Source organism: Geotrypetes seraphini, chromosome 10 (genome assembly GCF_902459505.1).
Source record: "Geotrypetes seraphini chromosome 10, aGeoSer1.1, whole genome shotgun sequence".
NCBI classification, from domain to species: domain Eukaryota; kingdom Metazoa; phylum Chordata; class Amphibia; order Gymnophiona; family Dermophiidae; genus Geotrypetes; species Geotrypetes seraphini.
The window spans coordinates 146,386,296-146,399,288 of record NC_047093.1 but is presented as its reverse complement, the minus strand read 5'-3'; positions in this window follow the sequence as shown (position 1 = coordinate 146,399,288).

The window sequence follows — 12,993 nt, the reverse complement described above, 5'->3', positions numbered from 1 at the left end:
TCTCTACGATCATCATCACAAGACTTATTAACTGTCCCTTCCTTAAAAATTGTGGGTACAAGAAGAAATGACATGTTTTCTGTTACAGCGCCACAAACGTGGAATGCACTGCCACTTTACATCAGAAAAGAAAAAGATCTTATCTCTTTTATAAAACTCTTAAAAACTTTGTTATTTAACTTTGTACTTGTGTCTTAAAATTGTTTGTCCTCTAAAATGTGTTTTTTTTTTTTTTTTTTTTTTTTAATTGTTCAGCGCTTAGAATGTTTGTATAGGCGATTCATCAAATAAAACTTGAAACTTCAACTTGAATTATCAAGCCCATGTTTAGCAAATATTTCAATTTTCAGAAAAATATGGATACTTAACCTCTATCATTGTTAGTCTTGTACTTTAAATCCCCCAACACTGGGATACAAAGACAGGGATGTGCCCAACACAAACCCCACATGTCTAACAAACGGTTGCTTTTTTTTTTTTTTTTTTTCTTTTTATTACCAGCAGACACACTTTGACAACTGCGAGAACACATAAACTATCTGGCTCAACTTTCTTTAAATTACTCACTGTCTGTAACAAATCCACTGCACGCAACATATATCTAAAATCACAGTCCTTATTCTCGTTCATCAGTGCGAACTCACATTCTTAATTCTGTCTTGATCCACATGCATTTTACCCTGTTAAGCAACTTACACTATCCTGTCTGCAACTTTCGGCAAAACAATCATGCTGGCTTGCTTTACCAACTTTTCCCAGGTTTCCAACCTAAATGCTATTTCCATCTCCCCGGGTAATTTCTCAACATCACCAATTTCTTGTTCTCTGTGTCTTGTCAGGTGTCCCCAGAGCTTTTTTTTTTTTTTTTTTTTTTTTTTTTAATTTGACAAGTATGACAAAAAGTTGATTATATTCCAAATACTAAGCCTTTGACAACAATAAAAATAAGGATGAAGAAAACAATAAAAAATCTTAGGGTCGCCATAATCGCCAGAAAAGGCAGTTGTAAAATATTTAAGCATGATCTGAAGGGGCTCGATGGTGTTCTGACCCATATTATACAATCTATATATGCACCCAACAAAAGTTCCAATTTCCAGAAACCAGAATCCTATATACCTCTCTGTGCTTCACAACTGATTAAGAAGTTACTAGACAGAAGAGATAGAGACAGGATAGAGAAGGAATCAACTTCTCACTTACCAAGACAGGTCCGGTACCGGCACAACAAAACCAGGAGCCAGAAATCTCCACCGATTCGTTCCTTCTCGAGGTGCAATCCGTTGTCTTCGACGAGAGACCGTTCCTGGTCAACCACCAGGTTAATGCCGGCTATTACGGGTCTCGTAGGAGGCAAGGTTTGAAATCCTCCGAGGGAGACGATCGTGCCAAACAGGCTCAAGTCTGTAGATCAAGTCCCTGTTCGGCTGCGCCAAATGAAGGTACCTTTTAGGATAAGGCCCTCCGTTAGTATTGCAGAGACTTGAGCCAGAGACTGAAGAGATTTAAAAAGGCTTTTATTAAACAAGCATATGCTGGACTTCTGAGCAGAACTGGCTGCATAAACAGAAGACCCTGAGGATCTCGGACACAAAAGTTATATAGTGTCCTAACCAGTTCAAACCAGTTCTAATCAGCTCTGACCAAAAGGTAACAGCAGAGAGAAAAACAAAACCATAAATCCATCCTATAATCTATACAGCAGCATCCTGTTGCCTCCTAGCCGTGCCAGGCACTAAGACAGATACATAGAACAGGCCTGCATGCATACGTGATTTCTCAGAGCAGTAAAATGGAGTCACAGGTTGCTGTTTTTAGTTTTACTACCCACTGATCTAAGATGGAGTTTTTCATATACACCGTGACCCAGCCATGTCAGCTAGCTAGGGATCCTTCACCCGTACCTTTAACAGAGCAGGAGGGATGCTCAACCCCTCCCGCTCCAATGCCTCCCGCAATGACTCTGAGGCAGGCCCTGCCCCATTGCATCATGTGATGCACGGGAGGAGCCTAAGGCCCTGTTTGGCTCAGGCTCCCACATTGGGAGAGGCCTGGGGCACCTGAGCCAATCAGAGACTTAAGTACCTGATTGGTCAAAGCAATAGCCAATCAGTTACCGACAGGTCTGCAGCAGTCGGGTTTGCCAATAGTAAAACCCGATTCAAAATAGCCAAGCAATTGTTAGTGAATCAATCACTTGGCTATTTTGCATGGGGTTTATCGGTTTGCTTAGTGAATCTAGCCCTTAATTGCCCCAGGTACATTAGATAGATTGTAAGTCCACTGGGACAGACAGGGAAAATGCTTGAGGACCTGAATAAATTAATTTAAACTGTTCTGAGCTCCCCAGGGAGAACAGTATAGAAAATTGAATACATAAATAGTGTGAAAAGTTTCAGCCTCTGATAACCAGAGCTGGTATTGTGACATCATAATGCCTCATTCCACCAATAAGAGCCAACCTCATCAATGATGTCAGAATGGCTTAATTGTCCTAGACTTGGCTCACTTTTACTACATTTTGATTTCTAGAGTAGTGCAGTGGTTAAAGCTAAAGCCTCAGCACCCCGAGGTTGTGGGTTCAAACCCAAGCTGCTCTTTGTGACCCTGGACAAGTCACTTAATCCCCCCATTCTGAGCTCCCCTGGGAGAACTGTAGAAAAAACTGAATGAATGAATAAATAAATAAACACAAATGATTCCAATTTGGAAACAGAATGGCTGCAAAACAAACTTAGTGGGGCATTTATCAAAGGACATTAGGCACATTTACCCACACTTAGTGCAAATGTGCTCAGATGGCAACTCCAGTAATTGGGAATAAGGCCAGCGCCAGGAAGACTTTTGTGTAGTCATCATCAGGACATAGATCTGGATGAGCTGGAGAGGGGCTCCGATGGCAATTCAAAAAGCTGTGAAATAAAAGCCAGTGCCTGGCAGACTTCTACAGTCTGTGCTTCAAAAATGGTAAGGACAGATCAAGGGGGCATATCTTATATCACATTATAGCATACTAGTCTTTAAGCCCGTTACATTAACGGCTGCTAGAATATATGTCTGTCTTTTTTTTTTTTCTTTCTTTCTTTCTGTCTCTCTCCCCCTCCATTTCCCTGTGTAGTGCTGTCTCTGCTTTCTTCCTCACTTTGCACTCTCCAGCTGTAACATTACTATCTCGCTTTTTCTCCTGCAAGCATGTCTGCTCTTTCTCATCCCCAGTCTCTTTGCTCTTTTTCTCTTCTTGCAGGGGTCTCTGCTCTACTTTCTCTCTGTGTTCCTTATTCCTGCAAACCTATGCTGTATTTTTTTCTCTGTATGCTCCTGATCTTGTAGGTATTTATTCCTTTTTTTTTTTTTTTTCCTTCTTCAGTCTCAGCTTTTCTTTCTCTGAACATTTCCCACCTCAGTCTCTCCAATTTTCTTTCCTTCTTCAGTCTTAGCCCTTCTTTATCTGAACATTTCCTACCTCAGTCTCTCCAATTTTATTTCCTTCTTCAGTCTCAGCTCTTCTTTATCTGAACATTTCCTTCCTCAGTCTGTCCAATTGCAGCTCTCTTGCCCTCTAAGCCCCTGCTGCAAGTGGCTGTGCATGTCTTCTCTCCTGCTCCCCTTTCCCGACAAACCTGCGACTCCAGCAGCGTGTGCAGCACTCTACACACGCTGCTTCGGGGCCTTCTACTGCCCTGATTTACTCTGGCACGTCCCTGATGACATCATCAGAGACGCGGCAGAGCAAATCAGGGCAGTAAAAGGCCCCGAAGCAGCGTGTGTAGAGTGCTGCACACGCTGCTTGAATCGGCATTTGGAGTCGGGACCGCGAAGAAAGTAGCAGCTGGAGTCTTTTTTTGGCGCTTCCCTTCCCGCCCCTTGAGATGTCGCCGCGGCTCCTCTCGGTCCCCGCCAGCGTCGGAAGCCTTCTCCGACGCTGGTGTGGCTCGTGAGAGGAGCCAACAGGAGAGCAGGATGTCCAGCGCTGGGCTCCAGTCCTTCCAGCGAGTGTAGGTAGGTGCTGGGGATTCGCGCATGCGCACTCCTGCGTCTACAGACCTACTGATCATGGAAGCACGCCGATAGGAGTGCGCATGCGCGGCTAGCGTTTTATTATATAGGATGCTATAAGTTTATCTTACCGGGCAGACTGAATGAACCATGCAGGTTGTCTACTGGGCTAGTTATTCATTTTTATAGGGTGGTTCTGAGAAGGTTGGTGTTATGATCAAATATACTCCTTTTATGAAGCCATGTTAGGCTTATCGCCAGCCGAGGCAGTAAAAACTCCGACGCTCATAGAAGTGCTAGGAGTGTCACAGCTAATACCGCCACGGCCAGTGTTAAAAAAGCCTAACACTGCTTTGGTAGAAAGGGAGCAGGGAGTGGTTACATCAGGTGTACTCCAGGGAGAGAGTGGCGCAGTGGTTAAAGCTACAGCCTCAGCACCCTGGGTTTGTGGGTTCAAACCCACGCTGCTCCTTGTGACCCTGGGCAAATCACTTAATCCCCCCCCCCCCCCCATTGCCCCAGGTACATTAGCTAGATTGTGAGCCCGCCGGGATAGACAGGGAAAAATGCTTGAGTACCTGAATAAATTCACATAAACCGTTCTGAGCTCTCCTGGGAAAACGGTATAGAAAATTGAATAAATAAATCTTTGCTATTGATGTCCCTTTCTAATATATATTTAGTGGCTCTTGCAAAATTGTTACAAACTTCCCTATTTCTGCAGATGACGCTCAATTGATAATTTTTGTGAAGAACAAGCAGGAGGCAGCAAATTAAGGATTTTAATGGTCTTGGTTCTTCTTGTGTGTGTATTCCCTGGAGATTTCCCTTTCGGTGTCTCTCAACCCTCAGTCCCATTCTGTCCTGTCCCAGCCCCCCTGTGTGTATTCCCTGAAGATTTCTCCTTCTGTACCTTTTCACACCTTTCTAAATATCTGAAAATGTAAAAGGATTCACTGGGCTCAGCTTGGGCTCTGCAATGACATATCCTGCTCTCACTTTATCCTCTCATCAGTTGCTCAGGTTTAGCACGAATATTCCTGCACCTTCAGGGTCCAGGAAACTGGCTGCCCTGGAAAAAAAAGACTCAAAGTCAAATACCATAGGTCAAATCTATAATAAATACCCCTAGGGTAGAAATGGAGACTGCTAGGCAGCAGTGTGTGTGGGGGGGGGGGGGGGGAATCAGCAGTCATGAAAGAGAATGCCTCTTTCAAAGGCAACACTCCTATTAGCACTTTTCAGGGAAAGGAGTAGTAGGAGAATGGATCTCTCTCCCAGTCGAAGACACTGTCTCTTAACATTCTGGAAATTTTCATTTTCTCACCGTGTGTCTGCCTCTCTGTCTACAGCTGTGAGATTTTTTTTATCAATACTTTTAATGATGTGATCCATCCAAAGACAGGAAGCCTTAGAAGCAGAGGATACCGAAATGAAGCTGAAAGGAGAAAAATGTAAAAGCAGTTTCAGGAAATATTTCTTCCAGAGGCAGAGGGGTCCAGAACAGTGATGGAATTCAAAAAGGCATGGGATAAACACAGAGGGACCCTGATGTAGCAAGAAAATGGAGTCAAAATGAAACAAACTTTCACACTTCAAAAAAGACAGAAAGGGGTGTAACCTGCAAGGAGTGACAGAGTCCAAGAGGGATGCCGCCTACGAGCAACGGCAGGTACGAGCCCGACAACCTTATTGGGCAGACTAAATGGGTCACGTTGGTCTTTATCTGCCATTATTTGCTATGTTACCAGCAAAGTCTTTTTGCATAGAGTAGACAAAGAAGAGCCGATCACCCCTACAAACACACCTTTGTCTTTCTAACAGCTTTGCCCAGGGATTTTTCAGGGTTTCATCTCTCCAATGAGACTTGGATGGTAAAGTGTTAAATCCACCCCTATATTGTAATCCTAGTGAAAAGAGCAAAGAAGGAAGGTCTTAAGCTCCTGGCTCAGCCTCAGATGCTGCCCTGGAACTTCGCCAGAGAGGCCAAATTCCCCAGAAAATGCTGCCAGCACAGTAGCTGCAAGTCTAGGAGAAGGGGCAGTGAAAGCCAATCAAGGAACACAGGCCTTAACCCAGCCCCTCTTATCCTCTTAGTGTTAGGTTAGAGGTAGGCAATTCCGGTCCTCGAGAGCCAGAGCCAGGTCAGGTTTTCAGAATATCCACAATAAATATGCATGAGATAGATTTGCATATCAAGGAGGCAGTGCATGCAAATCCATCTCATACATATTCATTGTGGATATCCTGAAAACCTGACCTGGCTCCAGCTCTCGCGGACCGGAATTGCCTACCCCTGGGCTAGTGGAGAGAAAGTACAGTTACTTACCGTAACAGTTGTTATCCAGGGACAGCAGGCAGATATTCTCAACAGTGGGCGATGTCACCGACGGAGCCCCGCAGCGGACAGCATCGAAAGCAGACTTGCTTGAAGATCTTTGTAAGAGCTTCCAAGTGCTGCACTGCGCATGCACAAGTGCCTTCCCGCCCGAGTTAGGGTGCGCGTCTCCTGTGAGGAACCTCAGTTCAGATACCTAGCTAAGAAGCCAACCAGGGGAGGAGGGTGGGTTGTGAGAATATCTGCCTGCAGTCCCTGAATAACAACTGTTACGGTAAGTAACTGTGCTTTATCCCAGGACAAGCAGGCAGCATATTCCCAACAGTGGGTGACCTCCAAGCTAAGCATAATGGGATGGAGGGAGAGTTGGCAAGTTAAGAAAAAAAAATTTTGCAAAACAGATTGGCCAAAATGGCCATCCCTTCTGGAGAAAGTATCCAGACAGTAATGAGAGGTGAATGTATGAACCGAGGACCAAGTGGCAGCCTTTCAGATTTCCTCAATAGGAGTTGATCTGAGGAAAGCTACAGACGCCGCCATAGCTCTAACTCTGTGGCCCGTGACTCAACCCTGCAAAGGGAGATCAGCCTGACCAGAGCAGAAAGAGATGCAAGCAGCCATCCAGTTTGAGATGGTTCGCTTCGAGACAGGATGCCCCAACTTATTTGGATCGAAGGAGATGAAAAGTTGTGGGGCTGTTCTGTGAGGTTGAGTGTGTTGAAAGTAGAAAGCCAAGGCACACTTGCAGTCCAAAGTATGGAGCACCATTTCTCCAGGGTGAGAATGAGGCTTTGGAAAAAATACTGGAAGAACAATAGATCGATTGATGTGAAATTCTGAAACAACTTTAGGTAAGAATTTTGGATGAGTACAGAAGACCACCTTATCATGGTGGAAAACTGTGAAAGGTGGATCCGCAACCAAAGCTTGTAACTTACTGACTCTTTGAGCAGACGTGAGGGCAATCAGGAAAACTACTTTCCAAGTAAGGTACTTGAGATGAGCCTTATCAATTGGGTCAAAGGGAGGTTTCATCAATTGAGCCAAGACAACATTGAGATCCCAGATCACTGGGGGTGGTTTAAGTGGTGGATGAACATTAAAAAGTCCTTTCATAAAGCGGGAAACCACAGAATATGCAGACAGAGGTTTACCATCAAGAGGCTGGTGAAAAGCAGCAATCGCACTGAGATGGACTTGGATAGATGTACACTGAAGTCCAGATTGTGATAAGTGAAATAAATAATCCAAAACAGAAGCCAAGGAGGTAGACATTGGCTCCATATGGCGAATAGAACACCAAGCAGAAAATCTAGTCCATTTCGGGCCGTAACACTGCCTAGTGGACAGCTTTCTGGAAGCTACCAAAATATCCTGTACAGACTGAGAGAACTGTAGAGAGTATGTTAGGTTGAAAGGTACCAAGCTGTTAAGTGTAGAGACTCCAGGTTGGGGATAACGACGCGGTGGTTGCTTGTATGGCCGAGCAGGAGGATTCTTAGGCTTCGGCTGAATCAAGGAAGCAAAAGAGCGTTCATGTTCAGAGAAGCACTTTGTAGCAGCTTCAATAGAATCATCAAAGAGGTCATTACCCTGGCAAGGCAAGTTCGTTAGACGGTCCTGCAGATTGGGATCCATATCAACAATGTGGATCAAGGCGAGTCGGCGCATGGCTACTGCAAAGGCAGAAACTCTAGAAGAGACCTCAAAAGCATCGTATGTGGCTTGCAGCATGAAAAGTTGAAGTTGAGACAGAGTTCTGATGATCTATTTAAATTCAGAAAGACTTTTTTCCTCCAGAGCCGGACAGAACTTAGGCATCAATTTGAGGAAATGGTTAAAATAAGCAGTGAAAATGTAGTTATAATTGAGAATTCTGTTAGCCATCATAGAATTCTGGTATAACCTATGGCCAAACTTGTCCATTGTACGGCCCTCCCTGCATGGAGGGACCGCAGCGTAAAGCTTAGATGGATGAGCTTTCTTTAAAAAAGATTCCACAACTAAAGATTGGTGAGACAATTGAGATTTCTCGAAGCCTTTGCAAGGTACTGTGCGATACCTAGTTCCAGCTTGGATGGAATGACTGTAATGGAATAAGGAGTTTCCATATTCCTTAAAAAAGTTTGCTTCAATACTGGAGTCATAGGAAGCTTCAAGGTCTCCTTGGGTGAATGAGACAGCTCCATGTCGGCAAAGTATTCAGATGTATATTTGGAATCAGAGTAAAGATCCAGTTGAAGAGCTTGTCCCATGTTGAAGATGAACCTGGCAAAAGAGGCAGACTTCGAGGTCGAGGCACCTTCCGGAGAAGGAGTGCGAGACCGAGGAACTACTGAGTAGGACGGAGAAGCCTCTCTGGAATACTGAACAAAGGTTCAGAGTCCAGGCGCACAGTGATTGAGGAAGCTGCACTACCTGCGTGAGGCGGAGTTAGTGAGTGTTTGCGCTTCAAAATCATCGATGGTGAGGTCCCCGGGGTTCGAGGAACAGAGTGGGTCGAGGCAGGAGAAGAACACTCCCTCAGAGGCGGTCTCGATGGAGGAGTTCTTGACCTCAATGGACTTCAAGGAGAAGCAGCTGATGTAATAGCTTTGCGAGACTTATGTTTAGATTTGGAAGAAGTCTCAGTAGCATTGAATAAACGAGGAATAGAAGTCTCAGTATCCAGAGAAGGCAAAGGTTTCTGTGGCAGAGATGTCTCCTGAGGAAGCTTGGAAGCGAGATGCCTCGAATGCCTCGAGCGATGCTTTGGTCGAGGTGGAGGAACAGTGTTCGAGGAGTAGGTGAAGAGTCATCACTGGATGAGAACCGGCGAGGCTTCCGAGGCTTGCCTCGAGTTGCTTCGACAGGAGTCCCAGACTGCTGCTCAAGCTGGCTTGAAGGAAGTAGGGTCGAGGACGGAAGGAGTTGAGCCATGGCCGAGGAAATCTGAGTGGTCAGAATGGCTTTTAACATGTCCTCGAACATAGGCACCGAGACAAAGGGATCAGGTCTCGAAGGTGCAGCAGTGCGCTCCAAGGAGGGCGACGAGAACGAGTATTCCCGATGCATGGAGGCAAGCTTAGCTGGAGGTCTCGAAGAGGCTGGCTGGACCGTGGATACGGCCTGGGATGCCTGAGACTCTGGAGGCTTCTTAGGAATGGTACCTGAAGGAGAGACAGGAGACTTACCCGTCGAGGATGACTTCAGAGGAGCTGCCGGCGAGGCCTTCGAAACCAAAGATGTCGAGGCCGTCCCCGAAGCCGAGGTCGAGACCTTCTCAGGCCATAGTGCCAAAAAGTTGGAGAAACTTGGCACAGCATCGACGAAAGGCCCGAGGTTGAAGGGTAGCACAGCGCAAGCAAGCATCAGGGCAATGTTCAGGACCCAAACAAACAATACACCAACTATGGGGATCAGTGATTGAAATGGTCTTGTTGCACTGGCTACACTTTTTGAACCCGGTAAGAGGCTGGGACATAGAAAAAACAAAGTCCGACGTACCGAACAAGGTGAGCGGCCAGGCCTAGATCAAAAGGCCGCTGACCGGAAAGAAAAAACAAAAAACAAATAAACTTTTTTTTAAGATCGAATGGAAACGCGAGCACGACTTAATAATAAAATAATAAAAAGCTGCGGTGAGAGAAGACAACGAAGGCTGCAGAGCTGAAAGGAAGAGGACTTTTTGGCTCAGCAGAAAACGTTGAACTGAGGTTCCTCACAGGAAACGCGCGCCCTAACTCGGGCGGGAAGGCACTCGCGCATGCGCAGTTCAGCACTCTGAAGCTCTTACAAAGATCTTCAAGCAAGTCTGCTTTCGAGGCTGTCCGCTGCGGGGCTGCCTGCTTGTCCTGGGATAAAAATAGGATACTGCCTCCTACAGGCACTAGCTAAAGACATCATAGCTGGGGCTCACTGATTCAGCTGCTGCCTCTGCACCCAGAGGTTGTGAGATAAAATCCCAGTGCTGTCCTTTGTGACCCTGGGCAAGTCACTTAATCCTCCAGTGCCCACCGCTTTGAAATGCCAAAGCCACATAAAGGCAGTATATAAGACCCCTTTCCCTTTCTGTACATTATTCACACTTTACCTGTGCCAGTGTGAAAGCTGCATGGGGCTTTGTTGATCTGCTCTTCAGCTCTCTGTGCTGTCTTCATGCTTTGTGATACTTGTATGAAGATGAATTATCAACACAGCTGAAGCCCCTGATTTACTTAAAATCTTCTTTACTTGCTTACTTTCCAATTCTCAACGTTGATGTACCGTTGCTTGAGAATAAAATAATCAGATTTTTTTTAAAAAGGGAGAGAGGGGTGTAATGAGTAGTATACAGCTGCTCAGCTGTAAATAAATGTATATCCCACAAAACCTGATCTGCCTTACGCAAGGACTGTTGCATTAAAAGCTGGTAACTGTTTGAGCCTGCCTGCCTACCTGCCTGCCACCCAATCAGGGACACAGAATTCCGACGACAGGGCCAGGACTTCTCAGTAAATGGAGAGCTCCGTAGCCAACTAGCCGGGCCCTGCTGCTAGGGGTGGGGAAAATCCTTCTCTCATCACTGGCCATGCCATGGCTGGGTGATTTCCTCCCACCAGCAAATGACAAAGCATTGAACAGAATCTATAACATAGCCTAGTACAGGGGTAGGCAATTCCGATCCTCGAGAGCCGGAGCCAGGTCAGGTTTACAGGATATCCACAATAAATATGCATGAGATAGATTTGCACCTCAAGGAGGCAGTGAAATCCATGCAAATCCATCTCATACATATTCATTGTGGATATCCTGAAAACCTGACCCGACTCCGGCTCTCGAGGACCGGAATTGCCTACCCCAGGCCTAGAGCAAAAGGACATCAGCAGACCCTCATGAGAGATGTCAACAGCATCTCCCCCTCACCAACTAATATTAGTCCTTGCAATTTCTGTATCCTGCCTCCCCAGCAAAGAAGAGCACTCCTGCAAAAAAACTATTGATGCTAGGGCCCTAACTTAAGCCAGCAGCAGGTAGACAGAAGCAGGAAGGGATTCAAAAAAGAATGCAGACATGCCCACAAACCCACCCTACCTACTTGCTCAAGGAATCCAGTCTCACCTCATGTCCTCCTAACCCTGCCTGCTCACAGAATAGTAAATCGCTTCTTAGGTATACATCAACTGTTTCCACCCTCTTGGTGTACACCTGTCATCCCCATCTACTCATAGAGTGCAACCTCGCCCTCTCCGTGTATACCAACTATTCCTACTCACTCATAGAATGCAACCTCACCCTCTCTGTATATACCCACTATCCCCATCTTATTTATTTATTTTTTTATTCAATTTTCTATACCGTTCTCCCAGGAGAGCTCAGAACGGTTTACATGAGTTTATTCAGGTACTCAAGCATTTTTCCCTGTCTGTCCTGGCAGGCTCACAATCTATCTAATGTACCTGGGGAATGGGGGATTAAGTGACTTGCCCAGGGTCACAAGGAGCAGCGTGGGTTTGAATCCACAGGGTGCTGAGGCTCTAGCTTTAACCACTGCGCCACACTCTCCTACCAACTATTCCTACTCGCTCATTGAATGCAGCCTTGCCCCCCCCCTCCGTGTATACCCACTATCCCCATCCGCTCATAGAATGGAACCTCACCCCCTCCGTGTATACCCACTATTCCTACTCGCTCACAGAATGCAACCTCACCCCCTCCGTGTACACCCACTATAACCATCCACTCACAGAATCCAACATTGCCCCCCTCCGTGTACACCCACTATTCCTACCCGCTCACAGAATGCAAACCTCGCCCCCTGTGTACACCCACTATTCCTACCCACTCACAGAATGCAAACTTCACCCCCTCCATGTACCCACTATTCCTACCCGCTCACAGAATGCAAACCTCGCCCCCTCTGTGTACACCCACTATTCCTACCCGCTCACAGAATGCAAACCTCACCCCCTCCGTGTACACCCACTATTCCTACCTGCTCACAGAATGCAAACCTCGCCCCCTCCATGTACACCCACTATTCCTACCCACTCACAGAATGCAAACTTCACCCCCTCCGTGTACACCCACTATTCCTACCCGCTCACAGAATGCAAACCTCACCCCCTCCGTGTACACCCACTATTCCTACCTGCTCACAGAAAGCAAACTTCACCCCCTCCATGTACACCCACTATTCCTACCCGCTCACAGAATACAAACCTCGCCCCCTCCGTGTACACCCACTATTCCTACCCACTCACAGAATGCAAACTTCACCCCCTCCGTGTACATCCACTATTCCTACCCGCTCACAGAATGCAAACCTCGCCCCCTCCGTGTACATCCACTATTCCTACCCGCTCACAGAATGCAACCCTCGCCCCCTCTGTGTACATCCACTATCCCCATCTGGTCATAGAATGCAACCTCACCCCCACTGTGTACACCCACAATCCCCATCCGCTCATAGAATGCAACTTCGCTCCCACTATGTACACCCACTATCCCCCACACTGTGTACACCCACTATCCCCCATCCGCTCATAGAATGCATCCATACCCCCTCCGTGTACAGCCACTGTCTCCACCTGCCACCACCATTTGCTCACAGAATGCAACCTCACCCCCCTCCAGGTCATATCTGCAGCTTCACAACATCTGCAACAGGATATGAATACGCTCGAGAAATGGGCCGCAAC